Genomic DNA, 21,953 nt, shown 5'->3' on the forward strand with positions numbered 1-21,953 from the left:
GCAGCCTGGAGAGTGTAGAATGCAAATGTTTTCAGCTGTAATTGATTACTTATTTGTTCAATATAAATGTGCAAATTCCAAGAAAGAAAAACTAAAGTTTTTGTAGGCAGCTCTTGCTTTTTCTCAGGATGTTCTATTCCTTTACCTTTAATATTTCTATTGTAGTTTTCCTTTATATAGTCTCGGCCCTGTTTTCTATCATGCTAGAACTTCAAATCTTTTATGTTTTAATTTTTTTTTTTTTTAACCTTAAAGGTGACAGGTAAGCTTGGGAGCAGAGTCTGTAAATTATTCCCCACCAGTCTTCATTCTTTTCTATACACAGATTCTGGTAAATTATTACGTGCTCACCAGCTCCCCCATATGCTTTTTAATACTTATTCTTCTGCAGTTCTTGTACTTAGTGGTCTCTGTGGTTCAAATTTGGGGGTGGTTTAGTGTCTCTTGTCATGGCTGAATCAGAAAATAAGGCCTGTGAACTGCAGCTAGCTCATGATTTGTCAAATTCAGTTAAGACCAAGCTAAGAATTTACTTAAAGATGACAGCAAGCAGATGCTCTAGTAATTTGTCAGACATTGCAGGGACATTATGTAGACAAATATTTCCCTCTTGTGGAAAGAACTACCTCACATTTTTATTTACACCCCTCCTGCACCAACAGCTGAAGAATGACTTAGTGTGGCTTTCTGCAGCAGAAGTGGTATTTGCTAAAACAAGGGGATACTGTAGAGCTTCCCAAACCCAGACGTGGTTTCATCAGAGCCTATGCCGTATACTTCCGTTATGGCTTCTCTTGCTACTCACAGTTCTTACCCAGTGAAAAAGTACCAACCAACCAAGAAACCCGATATATTCAGAAATCACTTTTTAAGAGATGTACATTATGTTTAAAATTGGAAGTTGATACTAAAGCAATTTAATGTAGATTGTCCAGATCTGACTTACTCAGATTTTATAGTTCCCACTCATTCTATCAGATCTTGCAAAGCTCTTTCTTAAATTGATTAATGTTGTATACATTCTGCTTGAGTTTCTGTAATCTATCTCCTTTTGCAATGAACAGCTAAACAAATGTTCTTGGAAATTAAAGATTGCCTTCAAACTAACACTAGACGATGTTCCTAGCTAGCATTGGTCTTTTAGAGAAAGGGAAGTGAGTTTATTTTCTGTTTTGCAAAGAGCATTAAGAAACATTTGAAGAAAGGGTATTTGTGGCTTTGTTTCATTGGTTTTTTTAAAAAAAAAAACACAACTTTGAATTACACTGTTTCCGTGAGGCTATTAGGCAAGTAAGCACTTGTCTTAGTGATACTTCACAATGCCCAGAGTCAAAAATGAGTGCCAATGCGTTGCACTTACATCGGAAAATTGCATCTTACTTCAAAGGCTTTGGTTTATTTGGTTTGACTTAGTGTTTTGCTGTGGGTACATCCTTAATGTCTGTGCTCCATTTCATATATGGGGCGGAGTTGGGGGGGGCATAGATGCCATTCCTTTGCATCTCAAGGAAGTTTAGTGAGCAAACTAATGAGTTAAATTTTACTTCTCTGAAGAAGGCTGGCATTGTAGGCATGATTAAATAGTCCTATATAATGAGCCGCGGGGTGTAGTACCTCACATGTTCCCGAGCATTGGTCCTCGTGAAGAAAGCTTCGCAGGTCTGATGTTGTATGACCATCCGTGCAGCCCTATACTCCCTGCGAGCTATAATTATCCTCATTTGATACCTGAGGAAACTAAAATGACTTGCTCCAAAGTGACTTTGCAGAAACAGTTGGGGCCTTGGGTTGCAATCAGATGAAGAATCAGGAGCTTGGGCAGTAAAGGAAAACTGCTGACTATGCACAAAAATTTAGAAAGGGGGTGAATTTGAGCTGTGGGCATCAGCTTTGGGTATTTCTTTTATATGAATACATTGTGTATCAGTTCCCAGGAATATTTTTTAAAGGGGAGAAACTACAAACAGCTGAGAACTGGAGCACCTTAGTCTGTGAGGTGCACCTAATAACTAACATGCGTGCGCACACGTCCCTGAGTTAATTTGTGAAAGAGGGACTTATATTGCCATATGTGGGGAGGTTAATTGTGGTAGCTTTATTCTCTATTTTCTGTTCTTCAAATATGCTTTTTACATTTGAATGTGAACATACTCTTGATTCTATCCTAATTCTCAGGGATTAAAAAATTAAATTTTACTGACTGTAAAATCAGTAAAAAAAGAGCAGCAGGTTAATTTCTTAAATTCAAGCTTACTCAGGTTTCCTATCCTTTGGCTCCATATTTAAGAAAACAATATCTGCCAGGGAAATATATAAAATTTAAAATTCCAAATACAATTTTAAAATACCAAATTGTAAATAAACCAATTTTACAAACTAAAATATTGTGTCTTTCCTTGCTTTTTATCCCAAATTATTTCCCCTCCTAAGTTCGAGGAGTTTTAAACATCTAGACTATTTACTAGTAAAAAGAAGTGTTATTTGTAAAACAAAACCCCATGAGCAGGCCCAGATCATTTAACTAAGAGCTTATTGAATTGCTTCCATTTGTTGGGGGTGGGGTGGTGGGGAGCGTGTGATTAGTGTGTAAGCAATTTATGTACACTTACAGGAAATAAGTATATGGATAACTTTGGGCTAATTTGTCATCCTTTTATCTGAAGAGGAATATCCAACTTAATTTTCCCTTTCCCTAGAATTCAATTTATTAGAATTTTGGCTTGGTTAAGCTTAAGTTAAAAATAAAAAAGACGTCCATGTTATTGCAGGTAGCATTCGTCAGATATTTCTTAAATGCCTACTATATACCAAGTATAATTTAGGCACTAAGGATGTCTAATGGTGAACAACATAGACATCGTTCCTGTCTTTACAGTTTTTAGACTGGTTGGGGAGGCAAGGCTTATACAAGTAATTACATGAACAAATTCAAAACAGCAACTGTAGTAAGTGCTGTGAAGGAAAAGTACGTGATGATGAGGGTGTGTCTATCATGGAAGGAAGGAGGTTGTGTTGTCTTGCATGGATAAAGAATGGCTTCCCTAGGAAATAAATACTTTTTGAGCTGAGGGAGGAGAGCATGGACAGAAAACCTGGAGCTAGAGGAAGGAAATAAGGTATGTGTGAACAATTAAAGGAAGGCCATTGTGGCTGCAGCCCACAGGAACCAAAAGAAAGAGGAGATGGTGTGACATGAGGCTGGCATACCAAGCCTTGGAGGTCTTCATCCATGGACAAGGCAGCAACCAAGGGATTTTAAGGAGGAAAATGCCATGAGTAGCTGGGTGATCCCTGGCTCTCTTCAGTAGAATGCACTCAGAAGGGTAAGAGCAGGTGAAGGAAGAACACCTGGAAGCAGATTAGACCAGAGCGCAGGGCTGGGTACTTAAAGAAGAGTATGGATTTGAGGGCTCTTTAGGGTACAGAAAAATTAATGGTGTTTCTTTGTGTATGGAAAGTAGCCAATGCTATTTTAGTGTCTGATTTTGCTATGATACATCAAAGGGAATTACAGTATCTGACCTGTTGGAGAAAAGAGCGTGATAAAAAGTGATGCCTTGGGGCAGTCAGGTGGCTCAGTTGGTTAGAGCGTGAGCTCTGAACACAGGGTTGCAGGTTCGATTCCCACATGGGCCAGTGAGCTGCGCCCTCCACAACTAGATTGAAGGACAACGACTTGGAGCTGATGGGCCCTGGAGAAACACACTGTTCCCTAGTATTCCCCAATAAAAAAAAATTAAAATAAAAAGTGATGCCTTAATCACCGAGTATGAAGTACTAGCTAGTAAGCTATTTATCTTTTGTTGATATTTTGAACGCCTGGAGTAAGACCTTATTTATTAATTCAATTAAATATTTTCAGGAAATTTTAGATTTAGAAGGGATTGAAAAAAAGGAAAAGAAAAGGATGTAGAAGGGGGATTGTAGAAGTCAGCTAAACCAAGTTCCCCACAAAGACGGCTGTTTTTGTTTCCCTCCTTCCCTCCCTCCTTGCCATAGATATTAAACATCTGCTCTGTGGGGCATCTGGATATACCAAAACAAAAGTAAATAAATAAAAAGAAGAGAAGGAGAAGGAGATAGGTTCCTGCTCTTGAGGACTTTATGGTTAATCAGGAAGAGAAAATTAGACAAAAAACGTTCAACAATCAGAACAATAAAAGGCAAAATTCAGAGTCAGTAAATATCATTAGTGCTGCTATTGCATAAGAAAAGCTTCCGGGAGGTAGGTGTCTAGTCAGGTTTTGATGGATTTCAGACTGATAGAAAAAGAGCATTTTAGGAGAAGAGAATTGCTCTGGTTGAGGCATGACTTGCATCATTCATTCATCTGGCCATCCAATATTTATTGAGCACCTATGCACATGATTTTTGGCATAATGCAAGAGGTCATAAAGAGACTGGGGGTTTTGCAGGGTAAGGAAGTAGAGGATAATTCCTTTGGAAAGGGGAAGCCTTGTCATCTTGTGAACTCCTCAAATGTGCCATTCTGAACCACTGCCTCCGTGCTCTTTCTGTCAAGAATGCCTTCCCCAATCTCTGCCTCATCCTGTGGGACTCAGCTCAGACCAGATGTCCCTTCCTCTACAAAGCTCCTCCTTTACCTGAGGTAAGTCAAGGTAAGTTAGCTTGCCAAAAGCTAACACTGGCAATTTTTTTATTAGGATCTGGGAGGGATTTTTGCTAACCAGAAGCTGAGTGGAACTGAGTTGAGGAAAGCAGTGGAATCCTGGAATCCTTTCCTCTGCTTCCTTCCTACCATCATTTCCTTCTGGCCATACACTGCAAGTGAAATATGTGTGGTGTCTGGATATAACATTTTAGTGGAGGAGGTAGACCTTAAACATAATCACACACACAGAAAGTTGGTTATAAGTTGTGAGATGTCCATGAAGAATAAGTAGCTAGATTTTGTGAGAAATCATAATGGACTGGAGGTCAGCAAATCCCCCTCTGGTGTGGTGGCATTTGTGTGGTGTTCTGAAGGATGAGGGCAGCTCAGAAGCCTGGGGAGAGAAATCCAGAACATGAGCTCTAGGGCATGACAGAAGGTTCGTGTGCCGGGAATCTGGGAAGCAAGGGGAAAGGAGGACGCAAGATGAGGAGGGAGAGGAGAGCAAGGCCAGCCCATGGAGAAGGATGTCTAGACCGCAGTGAGGAGTTGGGAATTCGCTCTGATTACACCAGGAAGCCATTGAAACATTGAAAGTAGATTTTTAAACAGTCATTCTGGTTTCCTGTGGAGAAAAACTGGAGGCAAGCCAAGTGGAAATGGCAAGACCCCATAAGACACAGGAGTCCTAACCGCCTGAGAGAAGCTAGGGGGTGATAACTTGATGGAATTAACAATGGTCCCAGGTCAGGGATTCTGTTTAGGAAGTGAGGTGAGGTGGGAATAAGACCACCAGGATTCTGAAGATACCATTTGTGTTGTTATTTTTATAACTAGAGTAACAGAGATGGGGGGAAAAAAGTGTTTTTAAAATGTGACTATGTTAAATCTCCAAACAAGCCTTAAAGATTTTTAACTGACAAATTTGAGAGGACTCTTTGCCTACAAAATCTCACAGTTCACAAATTCAATTTAATCAATCTATTAAGGACTTTTTTAAATCAGTAAAAAAAAATACTAATAAAGCAGTGGAATAAATGGACAGATGGCATGTTTTAAAAGTTTATGTGAGAAACATAAATCCACACAAAAAAATCCATTTAAAACTGTGAATCAAAGTTACGCACATTAAAGCAATGAGTTGGTTTCAACCCATGAAGTATCAACAATGAATAAAACAATGATGCTCCATGCCAGCAAGGGTGTGGGGGGCACAAAACACTCATTCACTGATGTTGGGGCATAATTAGCAGAACCTTTCCGGAAGGCAACTTGGCAATCTGCTCTAAGAGCCTTAGAAATGCTCCTTTTATTATTATTTTGTTTTAACTGACAATTCTACTTCTAGGAACCTATCTCAGAATAATCCATGATGTAAACAAAGATTTATATACAAGGATAAACATAATTCTATCTAGTAGCACAAACTTAGAAAAAAATTGTAGCCATCAACACAGGATTTCTTAATAAATTATGATAAATTTATGTTTTGATGGACAAAAGTTTCAAAATATGTTTTGATGTACAAAATGTTCACTGTATATATAATATTAAGAAAAAAACTCCCCCCATCAAAGAAAATAAATAAGACACAAAACTGAATGCCTTCTCCTCAAAAGAGGCAGATGCAGAGAGATAGCATAGGAAAAACTAGCAGAAAAAAATAAACCAATGTGTTAACAGGGAGCTGATTTTAATTTTAATTTTCTTTAGAATTTTCACAATGAGCATTCCCATTTTATTAACATTTCTTTTTTAAAAAAACCCTAATATATTGTTAAGACAAAAAATATTTGGAAGGGAAGAAATAAGACCCAAAGAAGACTGCTATAGACCAAGTGAGCAGAGCACTTTAATAATGGAAAAGAAATGTATTCCCTGTCTCACTGACCTACTGCTTGAACCATTTCCACTCCTACCACTTGCTATGCTCTTTTTCACCTCCAGTTTCCACCACCGAGACTGTGGTTTTTCTCCTCTTCTTGCCCTGGCTAATTCCTCCTGTCTTTAGGTCTCTGGTAGTCGTGCTTCCTCTGCCCTTCCCGTCCCCCACCTTCCTCAGACCAGCTGAGATGCCCCTGCTGAGATATCCCATAATAACTGCAACACCTTGAACTTCATTGTTAGGACTGGTTTGATTGTTAGCCTTTGTGTCCTATGGGGGCCTTAACTAGTGCTTGGCACGTAGTAGTAGGTACTCCACAAATATCTGCTTTGAGAGTAAGGCAGATCTATGTTTGGAGGAAGTGAGGAAGAAGCTGATAGAGAGGGAGAGATTAGAAATGAGACAAACAGGTATCATTTCTAGTGCCAACCCTGAATGCTTGATAGTGGCTACCTGGAACTGTTTTAGGATTACAAAGTTCCCTCTGGGGTCAGTAGGAAATAATGAATGCTCTGATGGATTAGCAATGTCTGCCACGGGCACAGGAAGGGGCAGTTTAGTGGCTGAATAGACATTTCTGTATTCCAGTGTGCACTGTTTCACTTCTTGTCTTGACTCATGGACAGTGAGTTCAGGGTATGACAGGGACTAGATGTTAGTTAACATACAGATTTTTTTTTTTTTTTAGGAACCAACACAATACAAAGAGCATATATGCTTTTTATATTAGTACAGCTTACTAATTTGTTCTTTAATAAGATGTGTGTGTGTGTGTGTGTGTGTGTGTGTGTGTGTGTGTGTGTGTGTTCAATAGGATAGGAAAAGGACAAGAAAGTATTTCCTTGTCATCTTTATCTCCTTTCTTTTACACTTTTATTGCTTGATCTTTTGGGTCTTATCAGAATCATAGCTAATGCTGAGTAAAAATTCATGAGCAAGCCTCTGGCCTGCAGTAAGAGGTGGTTGAATGGAGAGGACAAGGTAGGCAAAAGCTGCAGTTGTTTTCATTCTTCAGATACTTGCTGATTCCTTCTAGGCTGGGAATCTGAAAATCTCTTCCTCCCTGGGCTAATTATTTCCTCTTGAGAACAGTAAGGCCTTTTATCAGATGGCAGCATCCCTGTGTGTCCTGACACACAAATGATGGATAATGGGGCTGATTAACCCAGTGACCTTCGTGAATGATAAAAGGGGAATATAAAGATGCGAGGTTTTTGCCTGCTCTGGGAATCCACTTCTCTCTGGATTTTTCAGAGGCATTATTCCTTCATGAGAAATAGCACTGTACTTATTTCTTGTCTCTTTCATGCATCATACTATCTTGAAATGCGGATTTGAAAACCCAATCCAGAGTGCTCGACCCACGGGCCCTTCACCACGATCTGCTCAGTGCACACTGTTTCACAGTGTTCAGATTAACCTCTGGGCACCTGCGAGTGGCCACAGCTTTGCTACTTCCTTAGCCCAAAGTTTAGAGGGCCTGACCCCACTGTCATTTCCACTTATCATTCTGAGTAAGTGCTCTCATTGATGGTCCCCTGAACCAGTGCCAGGTCTCTGTTTGGAAGTGTTCTAAGTATCATTTGCAATCACTTTGGGGAACAAAAGTCAAAGAGCCACCATCCCACAAAATCTCTTTCCTCCTCTCCCTGGCCCTATCTGTGATCACGCTCACCATTGTTCCCTCGTTTGACCCCAGGAGCATACATTATGGTGGGTCTGCAATTCAAAGTACAGGCCTGTAGCAGGCAGAATAATGGCTCTATCAAAGATGTCCTCATCGGAATTCCCAGAACCTGTGAATATGTTAGATCATATAATGCTATGGACTGAATTGTGTATCCCCTAAAATTCGTGTTTGAAGTACGTAACACTGATGTAATAAATAGATACTTGGTCCTTGTCCCCAGTTCCTGGCACAGAGCTCCTAAAACTCTTGTAATTTCCTGAGTGATAGGAACATCTTTTGTTGTAATATTTGGGTCTTAGTCCCCAGTTTCTGACACAAGAGCTTCTAAGAACCTTGGAATCTGCAGAGCGATAAGAATATCTTTTTGTATGCTAATGAGATGACTAGTGGCCTAGATTGTGTCAGGACTGAGGCTGGTCCCTGGAAAGAACAAAGCATGAACTTTCAGCCTTTATTCCATGACCTCAGGGCAGGGGAGAGGATCTTGAGATTGAGTTGCCTACCCGATGAAACCCCCATTAAAATCCTAAACTACAGGGTTCTGAGAACTTCTGGGTAAGTGAATGCATCCATGTACAGGGACATTGGTGCAACCTAACTCCATAGGAACAGAAGTTTCTGTGCTCAGCACCCTTCTGGACCTCACCCTATGTACCCCTTCACCTGGCTGTTCATTTGTATCCTTTACTATAGTCTACAATAAACTGGTAAATTAAATAAAGTGTTTCCGTGAGTTCTGTAAACCTTTATGACAAATTATTGAATCTGAGGAGGCGTTATACCATGTTTCCCCGAAAATAAGACCTAGCTAGACCATCAGCAATAATGTGTCTTTTGGAGCAAAAATTAATACAAGACCCTGTCTTATTTTAATATAATATAAGACAGGGTATAATGTAATATAATATAATATAATATAATATAATATAATATAATATAATATAATATAATATAATATAATATAATATATACTGGGTCTTATATTAATTTTTGTTCCAAAAGACGCATTAAAGCTGATGGTCTGGCTAGATCTTATTTTCGGGAAAACATAGTAGCTGTTTGGTCAGAAGTACAGGTGATGGATGACCTGTGATGTAGGACTGGTGTCTGAAATGGGAACTGTCTTGAGGCACTGAGCCCTTAAGCCGAGGTGTCCAAACGTTTTTCAACATTTTTTACCAAGCGCCATATGCGGTAAAATACACAAACAGCCGGGCCACTCACTCAAGGTGAAGTACATATTGTCTCACCTGGTTTATTTAAGTAAACTAAATATATTTTTGGAATTTGCTGCGGGCCAATTACAAATGGATTGTGGGCCGCAGTTTTGACACCGCTGGTCTAGAGAGTTGAAGAATTGGTGAGGAAAAACCCCAGCTTTGGGGGTCAAACGTGTTATAAGTACAGAAATACTTTTCTTCAGTAAGTCCTAACCGTCAATGTGACTATATTTGGAGACAGGGCATTTAAGGAGGTAACAAAGATTAAATGAGATCATAAGGGTGGGGTCCTAATCTCTTAGGACTGATGTCCTTACAGGAAAAGTGATACCAGAGTATGCTGCATTCTCTCTCTCTCTCTCTCTCTCTCTCTCTCTCTCTCTCAGCTTACAGAGAGGAAAGCCCCTATGAGGACATAGTGAGAAGGCAGCTGTTTGCAAACCAAGGAGAAAGGTGTCACCAGACACTAACCCTGCTGCCATCTTGATCTTGGACTGCAAGCCTTGAACTTCCAGTAGTGTGAGAAAATGTATTTCTGTTGTTTAATCCATCTAGTCTGTGGTAGTTTGTTATGGCTGCCCTTGAAAACTAAGACAGATGACAAAGGAGGATTAAAATTGCAGGTAGAATTAAGCTTGTTAATCAGTTGATTTTGAGATGAGGAGAATATGGTGGATTATCCAGGTAGGCCCCATGTAACCACAAGTGCTCTTAAATGTGGAAGGTGGCAGAAAAAGAGAGTCAGAGGAAGGTATAATTATTGTATATTAGTTTAGAGAGATAAAACGTGGCTGGCTTTGAAGATGGAGGAAGGGGGCCATGAGTCAAGGAATACAAGTAGCCTCTAGAAGCTGGAAAAGGCAAAGAAATGCCTTCTCTTCTAGAACATCCAGGAAGTAATGCAGTCCTGCCAACACTTTAACTTTAGCCCAGTGAGTCCTGTGTCAAGCTTTTCACCTACAGAACTATAAGATAATAAATTCATGTTGTTTTAAGCCATGAAGCTTATGGTAATTTGTTAAAACACCAAGAGAAGATCAATATAGGCATGTTAAGGCATAAATATCTGCCTATGAGCACTTTTAAAATAACATTTGGCAATACACACATATTTGGGATTCTGAAAGAAAAACTGATGCAGAGCACAGAAAGATGACAAAGTGCATAAGCTGCTGCAAGGAGAACACTGGGTAAATGGAACCAAAGACTATCTAATTGCACTTCCACTTTCACTTTCTTTGCCAAAACTAAGATTCAAAATAAGCAAAAATATTTAAGGACTCTGTATTTAAATGTAATTCACTATTTAAATAGAGCAAATTTTAAGGAAACATAATACCTGCCTGTAAAAGAACTTTTGAATAACAGTCAATTCTCTTCTTTAGCAATCATTACTCTCTCTCTCTCTCTCTTTCTGTGCGTGTGTGTGTGTGTGTGTGTGTGAGAGAGAGAGAGAGACAGAGAGAGAGAGAGAGAGAGAGAAACAGAGAGAGAGAGAGAGAGAGAGAGAGAGAGAGAGAGAGAGAGATTTGAGATTTTCAGGGATCATTTGTGGTTTCAGCATGCCCAGCTACTGAAGCAGCTTTCTATTACTGTATTTGGAACAATGGCTTCACCATTCTTTCTGGTTTTCTTTTTTTTCTTGTTGATAGTCTGTTTTCATTAGGTGTTAAAGAAATCCATGCTGGTAGTCTGTCTTCATTCGGTGTTTTCAGAAATCTATGCTGATTTCTGAAAAGGCCAACTTTCTAAGTACTCATGGTTCCTAATATTTCATCATCTCTTGGAAAATAAAAAAAGAAAGAAAGAGAACACTCTTAGTCCTAGGGACCCAAATTCTCCTTCTCTGTTAAAAGGAGGTAAATTTCTTGCTCCAGACCCTTGTTCTTTGGCCCTCTGTGCCATTTTGATTTGTATCAATTGTTTGCATGCACTCTTTCTTCATAGCTCTGTCTCCCCTGCAGCTTTAGATAATGCTTTTTAAATTCCCCCTTTCACAGAGCATACATTTTGAAGAACTTTAAAAGAAAATATCAGTATTTAAAATTGAGACTTAAGATAATTATGTTGCTTGTAGGCAGACGTAAATATTGTAGTTATGTTCTCATGAGTATTTTTAAGCACTGCTAGAAATTCTAGCAGTTGTTACAACTGGTTTATGCTGAAAACAGTTCTGATCATGATATCCTGAAATGCCTTTACTCTGTACTCATATATAAAGGGTAACATAAAACAATGATCCAATTGAGGATATGTCTTCCCCTAATTTTCACATCTCACATTTCAATATTGAGACAGAATTTGGCTGACGTATTTAAGATTTTCTTATGGTTTTGAATTGTTTAAATGTTGATACATATATTTCCAAACATGACCTCATTAGAGAGTCAGTGTATTTGGCTAGCAATTAAACAAGGTTTATAAGCTTATTAAAAAGAAAAAAATTCATACTACAGCCAAGTTAAAAAAGAAACGCTTGTGTACAGAGCTGTTGGCTTATTCTCATTGGTCTGTCTTCTGTGACGTCAGAAGGGTAATTTCATTACATCTTTCTATTTCTGCTCTCAGGCAGATGAGCATGTTGCTGAGATTTAATGATGTGAATGTTTATATTTTTGTTCTCTGACATCAGCCATTCATGGAAACCATGTGGGTATCTGAAATTATAATTGTAGCTTCACTCTATTACAATTTTGCATTATTCACCCACTAAATATGTATTGAGTGCCATGTTCACCATTGCATCTCAGCTCCTAGCATAGGGATACAAGTTAATACTAACAGGTCCCAATAATTAGGAACATTAATTACGTGCAAAGCACTTCTCCCTATAGCAATCTTATGAGGTAGGTACTATTGTTATTCCCATTTTACAGATGGGGAAGCTAAACATAGACAGAGGAAGTAACTCAACCCAAGGCTTCACGCTCCAGATTCTATGTTTTTAACAACAATGTTTATGAATAGTTGTAGAGTGAGTGACTGAATAAGGCAATAACAATTCCCAAATTTCTCAAAACAGAGTGAAAACTAGACCAAAACAAAAAAGAAATTTTCTGGTTTGTTTAGGGGTACTCCATATTTCTCATCCAGCTCCTCCTATTCAAAAACACACACCGGGCATCACTGTGCTACACTGATATGGAAATATTTCTGCACACAGCCTTAGAAACTGGGACAACTGAGTCATCCCAGCACCACTGACTTGACACAGAGCATGTTGTGAGGGATGGTGAATGTTTGTATTACCGTGTTTCCCTGAAAATAAGACCTAGCCGGACTATCAGTTCTATTGCGTCTTTTGGAGCAAAAATTAATATAAGATCAGGTCTTATTTTACTATAATATAAGACTGGGTCTTATCTAACATAACATAATATAATACTGGGTCTTATATTAATTTTTACTCCAAAAGACGCATTATAGCTGATGGTCCGGCTAGGTCTTAGTTTTGGGGAAACAAGGTATGTTTAAGGCATGGGTGAAAGACTTGGAAGAAATATAAGTCTTGGAGATCCAAGATGGTGGAGTAGATAAACATTGTGCCTGCATCCTTCTGTGAACACATTAAAATTACAATGAAATTATAGAATAGTCAACTTGGACAACTGTCTGACGTCTAGCCAAACAGAAGTCCTATAACTAAAAATATAAAGAAGGAGCCATGTAGAGATTTGTAGGAGAGGCAGAAACATGGAACAGACCCCAAACCTCCCTGTAGCAGTTGTGAATCAGGAGGAATATCTCAGCTGCAGACATTCCCCCCAGAGGATCGAGGGACACCAGCCTCCCACACCAGGCTCCCCAGCTCAGAGTAATGGTGCCAGGGAGAAGAGCGCCCACAACATCTGGCTGTGAAAAACACTGGGGATTCTGACCATCCGGGTGGGATGGAAGGCTGCAGGAAACCCAGACATCCTTTTAAATGGCCAGCACACAGACTCACTTGCTCGCAGGGACTCACCTTGGGCTCCAGCGGAGGGACAGTGACTCAGGGGCCCTCGCAGACATAGGGGGAAGAGATTGAGGTGTGTGGTTCCAGGGAGATTACTGGAGGACAGTCAGCATTTTCCCTCTGTAGGGTCCTCTTCCTGAGCAGCAGCAGGTGGATGCCATCTTTCCTGTGTTGAGACCACCACCACAGGCCAAATTGAAATCTGATTGGTCTGGTGAGCTCCACTGCTCCACCCTACTGACTCAACTGGGTCCCAGCCCCACCTAACTCATGCACTACCAGAGGCACTATCTCCAAGAGCAGCCAGCCCATCCTGCATTGCACCAGAGTCTACATTAACCTGGTGAACACAACTCTTCCCACTCTAGCCTCACCCAACTCACATACTGCATGAGGTTTTATCAGTGGGTGAACCTTAAGGGAGTCGGCATGTGGCAGCAGGTCTCTGGGTGCTTGGTTTTTTGCAGAGTTACCCCAGGACCAGTGCTGGTGGCAGCCTGGCCTCTCCCACATGCCTCCAAGTTTAGCACAGGCAGCAAACAACTATGGATTGCTTTGTAGCTCCTACCAGGTAGACCCCAGCTAGTCTCAGGCAGTTTCAGCTGAAGACTTGGGCCTTGAAGACCTGGGCCTCCCTCAGAGCCCCTCCCAAGAGGTCCCAGAACCAACTTGGAGGTTGGCTTCAGACCATAGCAAAGCACCAACCAATTAGCCCCACAAGTGGCACACAAAAAGTGTGGTCCCCACAGGCACCAGAGACTGCTGGGGCAAATCCCACTCAGTGGGGTAAGCCTCCCACACAGTAGCCCCATAAGCTGTGGATGTGGCCAAATACCATAGCCAGTCAGCCTGAGGGTCAATCCCTCCCACTGATGTGCCAATAGCAATCAAGGTTCAGCTACACTAGGAGGGCACACACAACCCACACAAGGGACACACCTGGAGCACCTGGCTCAGGTGACAAGGGAGACTGCGCCACTGGGCCCCACAGGACACCTACTACATACAGCCACCGGGTCAAGACTGAGAGATATAGCAGATCTACCTAATACATAGAAACAAATATAGAGAGGCAGCCAAAATGAGGAAACAAATATGTCCTAAATGAAAGAGCAAGATAAAACTCCAGGAAAACAACTAAACAAAATGGAGGCAAGCAATCTACCAGTGACAGAGTCGAAAACAATTGTTTTAAGGATGCTCAAGAAACTTAGTGAAAACTTCAACAGAGAGATTGCAAGCCTAATAAAGGACGTAAAACCATAAGAAAGAACTAGTCAAAAGTAAAGAATACAGTAACTGAAATGAAGAATGCACTAGAAGGAATCACCAGCAGACTAGATGAAGCAGAGGATCAAATCAGCAAATTGGAAGACAGGGTTGCAGAAAACACCCAATTGTAACAGAAAAAAGAAAAAAGAATTTTAAAACATGAGGATAGTTTAAGAGACCTCTGGGACAACACCAAGCATAACAACATTCTCATCATAGGGATGCAAGAAGAAGAGAGAAAGCAAAAGATTGAAAACCTATTTGAAGAAATAATGACTGAAATCTTTCCTAACCTGGTGAAGGAACTAGACATACAAATCCAGGAAGTGCAGAGAGTCCCAAACAGGATGAACCCAAACAGGCCCACACCTAGACACATTATAATTAAAATGGCAAAGGTTAAAAACATAGAGAATCCTAAAAGAAGCAAGAAAAAGGCAACTACCGTGTTTCCCCGAAAATAAGACCTAGTTGGACAATCAGCTCTAATGTGTCTTTTGGAGCAAAAATTAATATAAAACCTGGTCTTATTTTACTATAATATATGACTAGGTCTTATATAATATAATAATATAATATAATATAATATAACATAATACTGGGTCTTATATTAATTTTCACTCCAAAAGGCTCATTAGAACTGATGGTCTGTCTAAGTCTTATTTTCGGGGAAACAGGGTAGTAACTTATAAGCTTGCTCTTCTAAGACTGTCAGATGATTTCTCAACAGAAATTTTGCAGGCCAGAGGGGATTGGCACAAAATATTCAACCTGATGAAAAATAAGGACCTGCAACCAAGGGTACTCTACTCAGCAAGGCTCTCATTTAAAATTGAAGGATAGATAAAGTTCTTGCCAGACAAGAAAACACTACAGGAGTTCATCACCACCAAACCAGTATTACAAGAAATGTTACAGGGACTTCTTTAAAACACACACACACACACACACACACGCACACACACACAACACAGACACAAATCAAAATTATGAACAATAAAATGGCAATAGCTACATATCAACAATTACCTTCAATGTAAATGGATTAAATACTCTAATCAAAAGACATAGAAGGGCTGAATGGATAAGAAAATAAGACCCTTACGTATGCTGTCTACAAGAGACTCACTTCAGATTGAAAGACACACACAAACAAAAAGTAAAGGGATGGATAAAGATATTTCATGAAAATGGGGGAAGGGGGAGCTGGGTAGCAATACTTATACCAGACAAAATAGACTTTCAAACAAAGGCTATAAGAAGAGACAATGAAGGACCCAGTAATCCCACTTCAGGGTATTTATTTGAAGAACCCCAAAATGCTACTTCGAGGGGACGAATGCATCCATATGTTCATTGCAGCATTGTTTACAATGGCCAAGATGTGGAGACAGCCTGGGTGTCTGTCAATTTCAGAATGGATAAAGAGGAGGTGGTACATACAGAAAATGGAATATTGCTTGTCCATGGAAGGGAATGGGATCTTGCCATCTATGGTGGCATGGATGGATGTGGAGAATATTGTGCTGGGTGGAGCATGTCAGACAGAGAAAGACAGATGCAATGTGATTCGCTTATATGTGGAATCTAAGAAAGAAATTAATAAAACAGAAACAAACTCACAGATACAGAAAATATTTTGATATTTGCCAGATGAGAGTGGGGTGGGAGTGTGGGTAAAAGAAGGGGAAGGGATTAACAAGTACAAATTAGTTGTTACAAAGTAGTTATGGGGGTGTAGGGTATAGCATTAGGGATTTAGTCAATAATATTGTTACATTATAACTATGTATGGTGTCATATGGGTACTAGATTTGTTGGGGGTAAGAGATGAGAGGTATTGGGGGCAAGGTGAAAAATGTAAAAGTATTAAAAAGTAAAAATTGGTGGTTACAAAATAGTCATGGGGGTGTAATTAAAGCATAGGGAATGTAGTCAATGATATGGTAATAATTATGTATAGTTCCAGGTGGGTACTAGACTAGTCAGGGGGATCACTTAAATTATATAAATGTCTAACCATGTGCTGTACCCCTGAAATTAATATAAAATAATATTGAATGTCAACTGTAATTGGTAAATTTAAAAAGGAGGGTGAAGAGGGAGGGGAATAAGAGGTCCATATTCCTAGGTATAAAACAAGTAAGTCATGGGGATGTAATGTACAGCATAAGGAATATAGTCAATAATACTGTGATAGTGTGGTAGGTGTCAGATGGTTGCTGGACTTATCATGGTGATCACTTCTTTAGGTATGTAAATGTTGGATAACTATGGTGTATCCCTGAAACTAATATAATATTGTATGTTAGCTATATTTTTAATAAAAACATTATTTACATATATATAAGTTCTTATTAAATAAAATAATTATTGCTCTTATAATGTTGTTGTCTTTTGGAAATCTTTGTTATGGATGTATTGTGTTCTTGGCCTAGCTCTGAGTTTGTAAAATAGGTACAATAGCAGATGTGATTGCTAAGATTATAGCATTAACCTCTATTTAAAATTTATAGGCCTGTAGCACATGGTGCTGAGGCTTTTGATCAGAATCTTTGAAAGTATCACATGTGTGCACTTCAAGTAAAAGATCACTCTAATTATTTTATAATCATTCTTCATAGAAAGGACCTTTGTAAGTAATCGGAAAATCTTTAATAAGCTTTGATTTATAATACTATTTATAATTTGAAACTTTATATTATTGCAATTGCAATGATTGTCAAAATAAGGACAAGCATTGCTCTAAGGATGAGATTTTGAATTTATGCCATTCCAAAGTGTGACTAGAGAGGACGAGACAGAAAGCAGTATTTATTGAATGCAGTCTGTGTGCCAAGTTCTCTGTTTAGGGACTTTTCCTTCACAATCCTCAAAGCAGTCCTGGAAGGCAAGTGTCTGTATTTTTTTAGATGGGAAAAACTAATGTTCAGAAGGTTTATGTAACTCCACATCTGGTAAAAGCTAGGACTGAGATCCATTTCCTGCTCTGTCTTTTCTCACAGTTGTTGCTACAAGTCCACCAAGCTGACTAACCAGCCTGGGGGACCAGCCTGGGGGTCCGCGAAGGCTTTTCAGAGGAAGTAATTTTTGAGCTGGGCCTTGAAACCTGAGTAGGAGGACTGCAGGTGACTGAAGAGCAAGGGCATTTCAGGCAAAGAAAAGGAAGTGTGAAAGAGTATGGCTTGCATGGAGAAGTAAAAATAGCTGTCCAGGAGAAGAGCACGTGTTTTATGAGGTTTATAGGGGGTCCACTAGTAAAGAGAGGAGATCCCAAAGGCCCACCAATAGCAGGTATGCCAGGTGCTGCCACACACCTTCTCTCTAAATTCCCATAGATCGGAGAAAGTAAGGTTGGGATAACAAATGAATTTTTTCCTGAGATGGCTTCTGAACTTCCAGCCAACTTTTCAGCGCTGATTCCTCCTAGTCAACATTCCACAAATGTTACTAACATAGTCTATTTGGCCCAGAGAATGGAAAAGGTGCTGCTTTCTAGAGGTTGGTGGCATCATTTCATGTACATTTCATCTATCTTCCATAATCAAAGTTGTACAAAAAGGTGCTTGAACAAATTTGAATATCTTTCACCCAAATAAGCGCCATGAAAATAGAGACTGCAGGTCTTTCTACTGTATTCTTGAACCACTAGTGTCTTGCACATAGCGGTTTCTTAAATAATTATTTTTAACAAACAAAGAGATAGATTGATTTGGAAAACTTCTGTAAAATTCCTGTACAATGTTTTGGTCTTTTAATACATCTGATTTATAAATCTTTCCCTATATGTTGATATACTCAGAAACCATTTTGTATTTTACAGGTTTTAAATATGCCCATCAAGGCACTGCGGACAGGGGCTATTCCAAAGAAGGCACATATATCAGAAAAATGTTTGTGTTAGCTGAGAACTGTACTATGTAATTGTGTCAGACATGTTTTATTTGAATTTTAAAACTCTCTGTGCCATAAAGGGATGCCACCATAGCTGTGATGTTTTAGATTGGTATAATATTTATTTGTCTTTGTTTTGTTTTTATTGATTTTAATGACATATTTTAATTAGTAGCGATTTTATAAACATTTTGCTAACGAGAAGTGGGGTTTTAAAGTTGCATTTCAAATACGTGGAAAAAAAAATATGGTGTTTAGCTGCATGATTCAGTGAATTTAGGAATAACTTATCCCAAATATTTTTCTCAGCACATAGTACCACTTTTTACAAAATTACTAAAATTAAGAGTTTTAAAATGACCTTTATTTAAGTGACAAAGTAATTGCATGCAAGTTAGAAACTGTGCTAGAGAGCCTGGAAATTCTTGGATGGAAATTCCTCTTGCTATCGTCCCATAGTTTTATGGCTTTTAAATATATCAACAGCATACAAAGTCTTCCCAGCAGTTGCTGGTGGCATAACATTCATTTTATGTGTCTAGGGCAAGGAAGCAAGAATAACCGGACATGTTACTGCGTGATGTACTAGGGAGGACTCCATTACTATGAAATAGCTCCCAGCAGTCGTACCCTAACATTGTGCTGAATTCTTTTTGAGCTATGAAGGAAGTTGAGAAGAAAATGATCAGCACGATAAGAAGACTAAAAGTTCAATGAGTCATAGTTAGTGGAAGCAGAAATATTTGAGCTAGAGAAGATAGGAGGATATAAAACTAGTTTCAAATATTTGGAGAGCTGATAAGTAGACGCCTTGTTTGTATGGTCCTATCGCCCTCAGTGGAAGTTATAAGGAGTGTTTTGCCTCAAAATAAGAAGAAAAAAAATCACAAAGATGTCCAAAGACACAATGAAAATTCTTGTTCAAAATAGCAGACAGAGCACATACATCGTCTCCTTTCTGTTCCCAAATCCCATAGAAATGTCAGTAAAGAGAAACAGAGAATAATAAATTAATGACAGTATTGGGTGCAAGGGAGGGGGAATCCGGGAACTAGAGATAGAGATAAATTTCTTGAAAGTAAAAAATGCTTGGAATTGTATTAACAGATTAAATCACATTCACAGGAGAAGGCTGCAATAGGGGCCGAAGCTATTTTTCCTGGCAGCAGACCCAAAGAAAGGCTCAAAACTCGGCGTATGAGAGGGAAATTGGAAAGCAATCATCTGTGGGGTAACTGTGAGTCATAGTCCACATTCCCTTACCCTGTGTCATACACTCAGGCTAAAACTAGGGACAAATCCTTACAATTGAGAAAGAACAGTGTGCACGAAGGAGCGCATGTAGAGATGATGCCCACTTTGAGTAAAATGCTCATCATTTTGGCTGGGAAGTGGAAGAGGTGAGGAGGCATCCTACTTCCTCCTTTTTTTCTCAAGGTTTAAAGCAAAGCCTGCCAGTCAAAAGGCCTATCCATGTGGATAGAAGGTGAGAGCTAGGCAAAGAAATTTATCTGTGTTAAGTAATCTGGTCTGCTTCAGTTATAAATACAAGTCGATCACCAAGGATCATAAAAATCTAAGGAAAAATAAGGACAAAAGGCAGGTGGAGATAAATAAACTGACCCTGAAGGAAACAGATAATTCAGGAAACAGAATGTATCTTTAAAGTAATTCTATTAATTTCCTCATAGAAGGAAATTAAAAAAAAAAGCATCTGTAAAGCAAAAATAAGTTGCTAAAAAAAAGAACAATCAACACCAAAAGGTGCTCTTAAAATGAAAAAATAATTGTCAAGTTAAAAATTCAATGGAAGAAAAAAAATAAACATGGAGGAAATCTCTTTGATCGTAAAGCAAAAAGCTAAAGGGGTAGAAAACAGGGGTGAGAGGGAAATTAAAACATTATAGTCCAAAAGTTCTAATATCAAAAATGATATTTAGAATACGAAAACAGGCAAAATAGATAAGAAGTGGAGAGAATTTCTAGATGTGAAGAAATAAGACTTCAAATTATAAGGGCCTAGAGAATGTGGAAGAGGATGAATGAACAAACCTACCCCAAGACATGTTCTTGTGATATTTTAGACACTGTGAATAAAGGGAAGATTCTAAAAGCTAAAAGAATAGGCAATTCCACTCCTAGGTATCTATCCAGAGAAATCCAAAATTCTAATTCGAAAAACTTTATGCACCCTTATGTTTATTGCAGCACTATACACAATAGCAAAGACTTGGAAACAACTGAAATGCCCATCGGTAGACGACTGGATTAAGAAACTGTGGTACATTTATACAATGGAGTGTTACGCAGCAATAAAGAAGAAGGAAATATTACCATTTGCAACAATATGGATGGACTTAGAGAACATTACGTGAAGTGAAAGAAGTCAGACAGAAAAAGACAACTACCATATGATATCACTGATATGTGGAATCTAAAGAAAAGAATAAATGAATGAACTAATTACAAACGGCCTCAGAGATATAGAGGAAAAACTGAGGGCTGCTAGATAAGAGGGGGGGTGGGAATGAGGGAGGAGCTGAGGGGATTAGAAAACACAATGGGTAACCACAAGATTACCACAGGAATATGAAAGTCAGGTTGGGGAATGTAATCAATAACATTGTAAAGATTTTGTAGGGTATCTGATGGACAATTGTCTCATTAGGGAGACCACCTCAGGGAAGATGTAGATGCCTGATCACTTCACTGTACACCTGAAGCTGAAGCTGAACAATAATGAATGTCAACTATAATTTTACACATATATATAGTCACAAGAAGTGGAGTACAGCATTAGGAATAGAGACAGTGGAAATGTAATGGCTGTATGCTATATCAGAGGGGTAGTAGACGGGGGAGGGGGAGGGTTATCACTATGTGAGGGATATAAACGATAAATGTCTAACTATTACATTGTTTTGTACACCTGAAACTAATAAATAAAAAAGAAGTACAAATTGGCAGTTACAAAATAGTCATGGGGATGTAAAATAAACCCTAGGGAATATAATTAATAACATGGTAATAACTATGTATAGTGCCAGGCAGGTCCTAGATTAGTCAGGGGGGGGGATCACTTCTTAAATTACATAAATGTCTAACAACTATGCTGTACACCTGAAATCAATATAAAAAAATTGAATGTCAACTGTAATTGAAAAATTTTAAAAAGCAGGGAAAGGTGAAGGGCAATAAGAGGTTCAAATTTCCAGGTATACAACAAGTAAGTCATGGGGATATAATATACAGCATAGGGAATATAGTCAACAGTACTGTGATAGCATGGTATGGTGTCAGATGGTTGCTGGTCTTATCACAGTGATCACTACTTTAGGTATACAAATGTTGAATAACTATTATGTATCACTGAAACTAATATAATATTGCATGTTAGCTTTATTTTAATAAAAATCTTTTTAAAA

This window comes from Rhinolophus hipposideros (assembly GCF_964194185.1).
Source record: "Rhinolophus hipposideros genome assembly, chromosome: 9".
Taxonomy (NCBI): domain Eukaryota; kingdom Metazoa; phylum Chordata; class Mammalia; order Chiroptera; family Rhinolophidae; genus Rhinolophus; species Rhinolophus hipposideros.